Source organism: Bactrocera neohumeralis, unplaced genomic scaffold (assembly GCF_024586455.1).
Source record: "Bactrocera neohumeralis isolate Rockhampton unplaced genomic scaffold, APGP_CSIRO_Bneo_wtdbg2-racon-allhic-juicebox.fasta_v2 cluster10, whole genome shotgun sequence".
Lineage (NCBI taxonomy): Eukaryota > Metazoa > Arthropoda > Insecta > Diptera > Tephritidae > Bactrocera > Bactrocera neohumeralis.
In genome coordinates, this window is record NW_026089623.1 from 8,121,179 (window position 1) to 8,132,023 (window position 10,845).

At 32.6% G+C, this 10,845-nt stretch overlaps 2 long non-coding RNA genes across 3 annotated transcripts; one reads left to right on the forward strand and one right to left on the reverse strand.

Moving 5' to 3' along the window:
- Positions 1-580: 580 nt before the first annotated feature.
- LOC126765114 (uncharacterized) lies at positions 581-10,301 on the forward strand. Of its 2 annotated transcripts, XR_007668263.1 has the most exons (5): positions 581-651; positions 741-771; positions 826-875; positions 1,901-2,045; positions 8,531-10,301. It is a non-coding gene; the product is annotated as an uncharacterized LOC126765114 (long non-coding RNA). The 2 variants fall into 2 exon arrangements; XR_007668262.1 differs by lacking the exon at positions 8,531-10,301 and having other exon boundaries at positions 1,901-5,906.
- LOC126765124 (uncharacterized) lies at positions 5,941-8,084 on the reverse strand. The gene is made up of 5 exons (XR_007668274.1): positions 6,991-8,084; positions 6,842-6,940; positions 6,709-6,776; positions 6,429-6,642; positions 5,941-6,365 (listed from the first exon to the last, which is right to left on the reverse strand). It is a non-coding gene; the product is annotated as an uncharacterized LOC126765124 (long non-coding RNA).
- Positions 10,302-10,845: the final 544 nt, after the last annotated feature.

Sequence of the window (10,845 nt, forward strand, 5' to 3'; positions counted from 1 at the left end):
TATTGTGATTCTGAACGTTGTATTATATCATTTTTTTAATAAATCGTTTATCATTTCAGAGACAATTTGTTTTTTTGGTTCTGGTGCACGATATGGAGATTGAGACACAATTTCATTTGAATTTAATTCAATTTTCATTTTCACTAAATTAGATTTTCCGATTTCAATTAGGTTGTTTGCAAAAACATTTCTATTGTCGTTATCGTTTATTTCACATATAATTTCATTTTCATTAACGTAACGTTTTTTTTCTCCAACTGTAATACATATGTATATTGTTCGTGTTCGCGTTCTTTTTTTATTTTTCCGTTTTTAATATTTAACCGCACATTGTTTATAAAGTTTTCTTGACCTAATAAAATGTCACTAGGTAATAATTGATCGTCTATCAAATACAAGGTAACTGGTAAAGTACCCTGCAAGACGGAGGTAACAGATTGCACAAACACATTGAAACTTTTTCAGCTGTTCACTAACACTGTTACATTTTCTGGAATTTTCAATTGAATGGGAGAATACGTAAGTAAGATAGAGAAAAACTATCGACATTCTAAACATATTGTAATATTAACTTGCTAGAATAGGAGACGAATGCCCAATTTTTCAAGAAGAAGAAAACGAAAAGCGCAGTTTATTTTGGATTTTAAAGAGGTAAGTTCGTTACTTGATAATTTGATACTTTATAATTAATTTCTATTATTTATATATACATATGTATATTATTAATTTCTTTTGTATAGAGAAACTAAAAGGCTTAACTAGGAGAAAAAGGTAAGCATTGTGAATTGAATGTTGTGTGTATAATTAAAAATTTTAATATTACAGAAAACATTTGGAGGATTCAAGTATATTGGGTACAACAAACAAATAAGAGAGTAAGTTTTAAATTAGTAAAGCTAAATAGCGCATATTTATTTCAAATAGTTGCTATAGATTATGCATTTTTGTGAAATATGTAATTTGTACTTTATATCTACATATATATGTATGTATATACATACATACATATGTAAATGTAAAAAATTTAAAATCTAAATTGAAACGAATTGTGCGGTTACAATTATAATTGTGCCGACTTTAGAATACCGTCCCACGATTTCGGGAATAAAATGGGTATTGTCGGATTGAGGAGGTTTTTCAGAATTAGTGAAGTGCTAGTGAACAGAAAACCAGAAAACTTCTTGATCATTTCATAAGCGTTTTTTTATATGAAGTTTTTGCTTTTTTTGAGAGCTGGAAACCCACCTTTAAACGCAAATATCTCGAATATTTAAATTCTTGAACTGGATAACCTCCTCCATAATTAAAAATGTTCATTTGTTCGTCCAAGATATCTGTTCGCATGCAGAATATCTAAAATTGTTTAAAATAAAAACAACATTAGTGTTTCATCATAAACATACATATACGCATTTCTGCTCCTAAGCAGGATTTTAAAAATTAAATTAAAATTAAACTTTTTCAAGCTTCAAGCAAATGAGGAGTGTCTTTTCAAAAAAGGATATTTACATTTTAATTTTTTTAAACTATTTATATTGTTTTGTCCTTAGTGCTGAAATACACAACTTCTTTACTTGGATGTTGATCTCAAAAAGATATGTCGCAAGTAAAAAAGGGTTAAATTATGTGTCCTAAACAGAAATACTATTTTTCGGTAAATCAGTAAATATTTCCCTTATAATGTTTTCTCATTTTACAAAAATTAATTAAGAAATAGATATTCTCTTTTAAAAAGACACTTCTCAACTATATTTTCCTCCTGTAATATACTATTTGTAAGTATTTACAAATCAAAAATCTTTATCAAAGTAATATTTGTTGCTATATTATATTTTTTAATTAAACGACCACTTAATATTTTTAATTTTATATAATAATTATATAATATTTTTTTTTTTAGTTTTCGACGTGGATCCTATCAATCAGTTAAGTTTTAGTTTTAAATAATGAATAAGAAAACCTTTTCAAACCTCTTGAGCAAGGAAAAATCGAAATTTGAAGCTACGGTGGCAAAATTTCGAAGACTGAATGAATCTGTTCAAGAGGTCGCGGTGCTTCAAAAGACGTTTATAAGACGAATAATGGATCTATGCGTGTGAGCCCAAAACAAAACAGCAATCGACAAATAAAAAAAAATAAAAAATAAAACATTTTCGTTCATAAATATGCCCATTTACATTATTAGGCCAGAAATATATATAGCAACCTACGTATTTGCACAATAGACGATGTGTTGTTAGTGTCGATGGAGTGTCATCCGATTCATTCATTGCGTCTTCGGGAGTGCCACAAGGAAGCGTTTTGGGTCCACTTCTCTTTGTGCTGTTTACCAATGACATTTCCTGTTGCTTCTCTTTTGCTAACTTTATGATATATGCAGATGACTTAAAAATTTTAGTAATAATCAAAAACTTCGAAGATGTAATCAAACTTCAATGTGATATTGATATTTTTTATGATTGGTGCCTGAAATCGAAGCTTTTTCCGAATCTAGATAAATGTTCTCAGACCTCGTCTTACATTCAAGTTACAATATCTTTAATTGCGTCCTAAAATGACTAACTGAAATCAAAGATATTGGGATAATTTTTGACAATAGATTGTCTTTCAATAATCACATCAACTATATCACCTCTAAATCATTCTCTGTGCTTGGCTTTGTTCGTCGAAATGCTGCCAATTTTTCCTACCTCTACGCGTTAAAATTACAGTAAAATTTTTTTTGCTCGATCTACGCAGGAGGTTCTGGAGTACGCAGTGACGCCTATCGTCAATTAATACGATTGAGCGCGTTCAAAAGATTTTTCTAAAATTTGCTCTCCGCTCATTTAAATTTGTTGACCCAATACCATGGTATACTTCTCTTTTATTGCTTTTACATTATAAATTACTGGAAAATCAACGGTCCGTTCTCTGCCTTTCATTTGTTTTCAATGTAATTAATGGAGGTATTGACTGTCCCTATTTATTATGGAAAATTAATTAAAAAATGCGTTTCGCTTCCCTCTTCAACTCTCGGTAAGTATCCCATTCCGCACGTGTTGTGGTCGATCGTAATGTTGCGAGGTAAGCAGTCTGTTCTCTCTCCCCGCTGCCACACGGCACTCCTCGTCGTACCAGCTGTTCTTTTGCATTTTCCCAAAACCAAAGGTTTCGGTTGCAGCTGTACGTAAGAAGTTTGAAATGCCGTCCCTCAGATCTCTTATACGAAGTTGTTGACAAGTGTTCTCAGAGCACAGGAGTGCAAGTAATTGACCCGTCTAGTTTGTATGCTGGAGTCAACGTCCAGGGGCTCTGGGCGCGGCTACGGTTTGGGTGCCATAGGGCGAAGGTGGGCTGTATAGTTTTCTTGTTGATATTGATGGTACGTTGTTTGTCGTAGGGCAGCAAGTGGCTGATACCCAATTTGTCTATAATGATGTCCGGTCTAACTAATGGTGGTTGTTCATAGTTTTTAAAATGAAACATACGTGAAGCTGGTATCGGTTTCTGTATTCTTTGGTCAATAGTTAAGATAGGATTAATTCTTTAGCTTTAAGCAGAGATGTAAAGCGGTTGGCAAATCTGTAGATTCCTTGGTACCCAATATTCGAGCCAAATCTCCTCGGGCTTTGTCCCTGTATGACTTTGTCATTACCAACTCGGCTTCTCTGTTCAAACACATACAACCAATTTTGTTTAAAATAAGTGAGAGATGTTTATGACATCTTGGTAGAACTCTTCTACTGATTGTTAACTGCCTTGTACTATTGAGGTAATTTGATATTCTAGCGTTCCTTTCGTTTATCAGCGGAATGGTTTCTGAAAGCTCAGACCGCGTGCTTCTAACAAATAACTTTGTTTGCCCTTCTGTTTAATAGTTCACCACCTGAAGCATTTCTGTTAGGTATTGCGAAAAAACTTGTCGCAATTTCCACGTTCACAGATTGTATCAAAGAAGCACTACTTATTCCTCTTTCAACAAATTCCATTGATATTTCGGAACTCACATCTCCATTATAGAATAGGTTAGCATATCTAAGTTGCTTTTAGCAGGTGCTCGCTCGACTGTCGACGAAGGAGTCTCCTCCACACTATGTGATATTGGATGCCTTCGTCGTAGGTGATCATTCAAATGTAAGGTTACCCTAGCGAAATATTAATTCTAATCTGAGTGGCATCACCGGCACATCAAAAGCAACACTTGAATTTCAACCGCCAACGTGAACGCAGCCTACCGTGCGATATAATCTATTTTTTCAAATAAACTTTGTGAACTATAATTTTAATACAAATATAAATAAAAGACCATCCTGAACATTAGAAAGTGTCCGAAGAAAAACTTTTCAAATCAGAAGTAGGATTATTCCACGCGTACAAAACGTCAAAATGTGTACTAATACGTTTACTTGTACACAATTTTGTAAACGGTTCGCGTGATCAAATATGTGTGGAAATTAATAAACGAAAAATGTGCTAAACGTTAATTTGTGTATTTTCAAACGAAATTAATCCTGCCATATAACGAAAAGAGCACACAATTCTCAGTGAAACACATTTACGAACATACGTGTAAAATACTGCAAAACGTTAACATGTAGATTTCATAAACCTAAAGTGTATTATAAAAAACGAAAATTTTAAGTTATAACTTAACGTACAATTTAAATGTGTAAAAAAGTGAGAATCATCTCGATCATTCGATATATCGGCTAACGGCGCATCATCTTGAACATTCGATTTAACGGCGAGTGCGTATATGCAAAATAACGAAGTAGATAATATATAGCGAAGTACATAATTTGTAAAAATGAGAGCTGTTGTATTATTGAGTGTAGTACAACTAAAACGACAGTTATCAGAGCGAAATTGCTCAACGTCAGTTACGAAGGCAACACTCATAAGTGGTTTGAGTGAAACAATCGGGTCGGAGGAAATCGAAGTCGAAGAGGACGAAATCGAAAAAGTTACGGGAGATGATAGTGAACAGTGTGATGACGGAAGACAAAAATCGTTACAAAGACAAATGGACGAAATGCGCGGAATTTTAGAAAATGTGTTGTCATATATGCAAAATAATTCCCAAACTCGAAGTGTGCCAATTAAAAATTCAAGCAACATTGAAAATAGAAACGTCAATAACATTTCCCCTTTTGCAAATGCAACTGTAATAGCAGAACCAGTCAAAAACGCTGCTCCCTTCCTTCCTTTTCCTTCCTTAGCGTGCAAAATGTGTGAACAGTTGAGCCCGTGGTAAAAACGCAGAAATCAGCCATCTTTGTTTGTTTTCATTTGAACAATGTTGCCACTGCTCAATACGCATATATAGTTTTGTACACATCTATGTTTTCAATTACAATTTTTTATAATATAAAATATCAAAACTGAAAACAAACTATTAAAAATAGTTTACATGTTTATAAATAATAGCATTCGACTCTGATTTTTAGTTATTTTATGAAAATTTCAAACATATTGAAACATATTGAACAGATTGAATTATAAAAGTTGATATTACTACAGTATATCGATATAGGCAACACTGCGTTGTGAGAGAGCAATCAGCTGCCACGTTTCTACGGCAAAAATCCAAATGCCGTGAATTCTCACCGCATCCTACGTCAAAGAGAGATGGGAGTAGCGTTTTTCACTGTTCACTTACATTGCGCGCCCATAAGATAGGTCGTATCAACTGTGTGTTATGGATAACAAAAAGTATTTGTTACCCGAATATCTGTTAATTTTATTATTTTGGTTATCAGTTTGTTACCTTTAACATGTAATCATGTTAGCAGGAACAAGCTGTAACAAGCATATCTGTTACCCATTTGTTACTTCTAGCAAATTCAATTATTTTAAATAAAAGTCATTTTTTTTAATTATTTTGATTTATTTAATAATAAAATCAAAATAAGATATTAATTAAATTAATAATATGCCTATTATTATTGCATTCGGCAGAAAAATTATATACAAGTTATTTGAGTATAAAAATTATAATTGTAAAAATTCATATTTTTAAAAGTAAAATTAGACACTTCAACTTAGAACTAATATATACAACTTAAAACTAATATGTACAACTTAAAACTAATATATATAAGTAATAATAATAAAACTTATATTAATTTAGCCCTTAGTTTATATATACTGTTTTTATCCTTGTCAGGAAATATATCTAAACTTAAACGTAATAAGTTAAGGCATTCAAATATATACCAGTAAAAAAACCTACCAAAAACTAACCCTACGTATTTTAGTTTTAGTAGGGATTTCTTCTCCTTGCGTCCCTCTAGATTGTAATGGTACATTACATCGTCTGAAAACAAACCACGCAGTACGCCGTCCACACTGCCTTTTGCGCCCATTTATTTCAATATTAGCATCTGTAAAAAAAATTACAGTAAATTTTATTACAATCGCATAATATTTAAAAACGAAATATTTACCATAGCATCCGTGCTTTCCTTTTGGGAAAGTTTGTCTTCCACGAAGCGCACGTGCTCTTCCGATGACATGGGCAGTTTCGAAGCGAGCTCCACATAATGCTCGTCCTCCTAATCACCGGTGATGCGGCTAATTAAATGGTGCGTCTTTGCCGCTATGACGCGGCATTCGCGCAATAATTTTACTTTGCGCCTGCACCTCGGTCTTCTCTGGAATCTAGAAAATTAAAATATAAAAATTAGCTTCTGTTTTAATTTGGTACTGTAATACTGAGTTACTTACTTTGTCTGTTAGGGACTTCTCAATGGCAGTGAGATGGGTCTCAATTGCATCCTGCTTCTGGATTATATCTGAAAAACATAAATGCATTTTTATAAAACAAATACTAATATATTTATATATTAATACATTATACCTGCATGGCCGCCAGACGATGGTGACGGTACCACAATTTCTGATGGTTCTGCTGGAGGAGCGCAAACGAGATTGTAAGAATTTGTTTTAAACACTTTATCTGTAAACACATATTATTAAAAAATGAAAAATATTTATGTTCAATACCACCTCTTTAGGGGCCCAAAGGTTGTGAGCATTCCACTTCGGAATCGATTTCTTCTACGAGGTAATCGAAATTCATTCTATGAAAAATCATAAAAAAGGTGATGAATGAGTGGAACTAAAAGAATTTTATCATCTATAGGTATGGAAAAATACTTATATTTAATATCTAACCTACTTAAAACTACCTCATTTTCTGAAACTTTACCTACAAGTATGCCTAAATCTGCAGAAGCAATTGGCTCCTGAAAATAATCTTAAGTCTCAGAAAAAAGAAGGCCTATAAAAACATCGCCCTCAATTTTTTCGCCAATGAGTTTTATCGGCCCTGTTTTCTCTGAATAACAAAAGCTATCCTTATCTTTTTTAAAATCTAACGAAAATACCCCAAATTTTGAAACTTTACTAGAAGCTGCATACATATTCTTTCTCTCATAATATCTATTTTTTAATTGCTGCACTACTTTATACGGCTTTTTTATCATTTTCTTCAATGTTTGCATATAATTCTCAAACTTATATGCGGAGAAATTATCAATCGCGCCAAACCGTGTTACGCAGTCAGTTAAATGTAATAAGCCGTGTACATTAAAACTGATTAGGTGTTCGCCGTGTATACTTGAAAACAAATTAACAAATTCTTGCAAAATTTTGTCAGCTACATTTAATTGGTGTTCTTCTGACTGCTCATATGAAATAAGTCGAATTCCGACATGAAGCAAAAGAAAATGATAGTACAGGCATTCATCAATGCAGTCTTTTTAAACAAATATACCTGTATATAGCAAAAATTGTAGGAACTCTGTTGATTTCCAATTGCTTATTTCATTAAAGTCACGCACTATTCGGAAATTATTACATTACATTACATTACGGAAATATTTCCTTTAGAAATAAGCAATTTTAATAATTTTTTCATTACACCTAAGTCTACTAAATGCATTGGTTCCAAAGGAAATTGTGAAACCATATTAAAATTTGTAGATTCTAATATAATTTCTTTCTCCCTATACTCTAATCTATGATGTTCCCCATCTCTCCTAATTCTAAAACTTTCATCAGTTCGCGCTGATCCCACATTGGTTGAAAAACTAACTCTCCTTTTAGATAACGACTTACATACACATTTTGGACAACAATATTTACTATTTTTCGGTAAATCAGTAAATATTTCCCTTATAATGTTTTCTCATTTTACAAAAATTAATTAAGAAATAGATATTCTCTTTTAAAAAGACACTTCTCAACTATATTTTCCTCCTGTAATATACTATTTGTAAGTATTTACAAATCAAAAATCTTTATCAAAGTAATATTTGTTGCTATATTATATTTTTTAATTAAACGACCACTTAATATTTTTAATTTTATATAATAATTATATAATATTTTTTTTTTTAGTTTTCGACGTGGATCCTATCAATCAGTTAAGTTTTAGTTTTAAATAATGAATAAGAAAACCTTTTCAAACCTCTTGAGCAAGGAAAAATCGAAATTTGAAGCTACGGTGGCAAAATTTCGAAGATTGAATGAATCTGTTCAAGAGGTTTCAAATGATAGTTTCGATAGGTTAGAGTTAGGGATTAGTGATAATGAACCAAGCACCAGCAGAGCAAGTGGTAATAGGTTTGAGGATTTTTGTGATAACGATAACGAAACCAATAGTAGGTATTTGTTTGAAGAAGATTTTCAATGTGTTGAGGAGGTTGAGGACCAGTCCGATAAAGTGGTCGAATTGAAGGCGTGGGCAATTAGAAATAATATTTCTCAAAATGCTCTCACTGACCTGCTTCAAACTTTAGATAAAGTTGGTGTTAATGGCTTGCCATTATCAGCGAAAACCCTCCTCTGAACAATGCGAGAAAAAGTTTGCGTTGAAGCCATACAAGGTGGAGAGTTTTTGTATTTTGGAATAGAAGAAAACTTAAATTCTCAAGAATTTGACTTCTTAGAAAATTCCGAAAAGGTGGATATTGACGTTGGAATAGACGGACTGCAATTAACAAAGTCGTCAAAAAATTGTGTGTGGCCTGTCATGGGTTCAATAGCCAATTATCCTCATGTTAGTCCGTTTTTAATTGCCTGCTTCCAAGGAAGAAGCAAACCAAATAACCCTGAAGATTTCCTTAGAGATTTTTGTAATGAGGTAGGTCTTCTTAGAGCAAACGGACTGAAAGTAGGTAGAAATCAGTTAATAAAACAGTTCGATATTAGGTCCTTTACCTGTGATTCACCTGCTCGTGCCTTTGTGACTGCAGTTATCTCTCATACAGGGAAAAATTGTTGTCCAAAATGTGTATGCTCAAGTCGTTATCTAAAAGGAGAGTTAGTTTTTCAACCAATGTGGGATCAGCGCGAACTGATGAAAGTTTTAGAATTAGGAGAGATGGGGAACATCATAGATTAGAGTATAGGGAGAAAGAAATTATATTAGAATCTACAAATTTTAATATGGTTTCACAATTTCCTTTGGAACCAATGCATTTAGTAGACTTAGGTGTAATGAAAAAATTATTAAAATTGCTTATTTCTAAAGGAAATATTTCCGTAATGTAATGTAATGTAATAATTTCCGAATAGTGCGTGACTTTAATGAAATAAGCAATTGGAAATCAACAGAGTTCCTACAATTTTTGCTATATACAGGTATATTTGTTTTAAAAGACTGCATTGATGAATGCCTGTACTATCATTTTCTTTTGCTTCATGTCGGAATTCGACTTATTTCATATGAGCAGTCAGAAGAACACCAATTAAATGTAGCTGACAAAATTTTGCAAGAATTTGTTAATTTGTTTTCAAGTATACACGGCGAACACCTAATCAGTTTTAATGTACACGGCTTATTACATTTAACTGACTGCGTAACACGGTTTGGCGCGATTGATAATTTCTCCGCATATAAGTTTGAGAATTATATGCAAACATTGAAGAAAATGATAAAAAAGCCGTATAAAGTAGTGCAGCAATTAAAAAATAGATATTATGAGAGAAAGAATATGTATGCAGCTTCTAGTAAAGTTTCAAAATTTGGGGTATTTTCGTTAGATTTTAAAAAAGATAAGGATAGCTTTTGTTATTCAGAGAAAACAGGGCCGATAAAACTCATTGGCGAAAAAATTGAGGGCGATGTTTTTATAGGCCTTCTTTTTTCTGAGACTTAAGATTATTTTCAGGAGCCAATTGCTTCTGCAGATTTAGGCATACTTGTAGGTAAAGTTTCAGAAAATGAGGTAGTTTTAAGTAGGTTAGATATTAAATATAAGTATTTTTCCATACCTATAGATGATAAAATTCTTTTAGTTCCACTCATTCATCACCTTTATTATGATTTTTCATAGAATGAATTTCGATTACCTCGTAGAAGAAATCGATTCCGAAGTGGAATGCTCACAACCTTTGGGCCCCTAAAGAGGTGGTATTGAACATAAATATTTTTCATTTTTTAATAATATTTTTTTACAGATAAAGTGTTTAAAACAAATTCTTACAATCTCGTTTGCGCTCCTCCAGCAGAACCATCAGAAATTGTGGTACCGTCACCATCGTCTGGCGGCCATGCAGGTATAATGTATTAATATATAAATATATTAGTATTTGTTTTATAAAAATGCATTTATGTTTTTCAGATATAATCCAGAAGCAGGATGCAATTGAGACCCATCTCACTGCCATTGAGAAGTCCCTAACAGACAAAGTAAGTAACTCAGTATTACAGTACCAAATTAAAACAGAAGCTAATTTTTATATTTTAATTTTATAGATGCCAGAGAAGGCCGAGGTGCAGGCGCAAAGTAAATTATTGCGCGAATGCCGCGTCATAGCGGCAAAGACGCACCATTTAATTAGCCGCATCACCGG